Consider the following 1604-nt stretch of genomic DNA (forward strand, 5'->3'; position numbering starts at 1 on the left):
CCACGACCGGCCTCATCCTGGTCTTAATTGAAGCTAGTGGCAAAAGAACAGACACCTCCCCACAACTAAGCCACCATCAGGGAAGTCCCCAGGACCCCCAGGGCCCACCTGGTGCTCTACAGTGCTGTCCCTAGACTCCCACCCTCCATTCCTGGCCCCATCTACAGAGTGGGCCCTGACTCCCTATCCCAATTCAACCCTGTCACTCCCTCCGCCAGGGCCAGGTGGGGAACACGACAGATGGGCTAGACAGAGGGTGGTGGCTGGCATCCATGCGCAGAGCTCCCTGCTCCTCCCAGAGACTGGGGATCCTGCTGCTCCTGCTCCTCCTGTACTCACTCCGGACAGCCTCATGCTCCCCCAGGCCAGACTCCTGGGGTGACAGAGCACAGTGAACTCACCCTGAATCCCTAGTAGCACAAACAGGAGGAGGGGTGCTACCCTACCCTCACAGAGCCACAGAGATGCAGAGGGCCCCTGGGGCTGGGAGGACACTGCAGGGCCACCTCTGGAAGGGGTGCCAGAGCAAACACGGGAGCCAAGCAGCCCAGATGTGGTGGGTGGGGAGGCTCAAATTTAGCAGGACTGAGGGTCAGACCTTGTTCTCCCAGGAGGGACCTTGGTCAGGAGGTTCTTGTGTTTATGCAGAAAAGTCTGACAGGGCAGCTCAGCCAAGAGCTAGGCAGGGGCTGGCTTGGCTGTGCTCAACTACCCTCTCAGCTGGGACTTGAGTCCCTTAGCGAATGTTCTGTGCCCAGTCCTCTCTGCTGGGCCCTGGTGGACCCCAGAATGGGGGTAGGGTGGGGTCAGGAGACAGTTGGGAGCAGACATTGTGGATAGGATGGGGCAAGACTGGGGGAAATGTCTTCCCAGACACGCTGTGGTTCACACTGTGGCCTGACCTAAGGCCTGGATCACCTGCTCAGGAACTGACTGGCCACTGGCATGGCACACTGGGCAAGAGAGCGCTGACTGCTCCCTGCATTCAGTACCATCTCAGCTCCAATACAGTAAGTACAAGACAGGTAACACCCGCCCTGTTTGGACCAGATCTCTAACCACAGCCTGGATCCCAGAGCAAAGGCAGATAAGGCAGTAGTAAGGAAGTAGTAAGAAGTAAAGGCAGCTACCCCAGAGAAGCTAAGGTCAGGAGAGGTGGAGGCTCCCACTGCACCCCGCTGGCCCATACCATAGAGGAGGCTTCCCCCGCAGCGGCGTGGGTACTCACCTGAGGTTATTAGACAGCAGCATTAAGAGCGTACTTTAAAAAACACCCACAGGGCACCTTTATTTTCCTTATTTCTAAATATGCCTGGGTGTAAGGAAAGGGAGCTGAAGTCCTTTGGTTCCATTTTAAGTATGCTACGTTACACATAGCTAACAAACGGTGAAATTTTATAAGCAGCCAATATTTAATTATTTAAAAATTAAAATAGGCTGGAGATCTCACGCCATCTGCCCAGGGCGACTCTCCAGCAAACCGAGCAGAGGCTCCCTCAGAGTGCAGAAGACATGCTCTGCACGGGCCCCGAGGGGGCGCAGGGCGACGTGGGGAGGGAGACCCAGGCCGGGAATCCAGGTGGCGCGCCCTCGCTCACCCCCGA

This window comes from Mandrillus leucophaeus, unplaced genomic scaffold, assembly GCF_000951045.1.
Source record: "Mandrillus leucophaeus isolate KB7577 unplaced genomic scaffold, Mleu.le_1.0 Scaffold291, whole genome shotgun sequence".
NCBI classification, from domain to species: Eukaryota; Metazoa; Chordata; class Mammalia; order Primates; family Cercopithecidae; genus Mandrillus; species Mandrillus leucophaeus.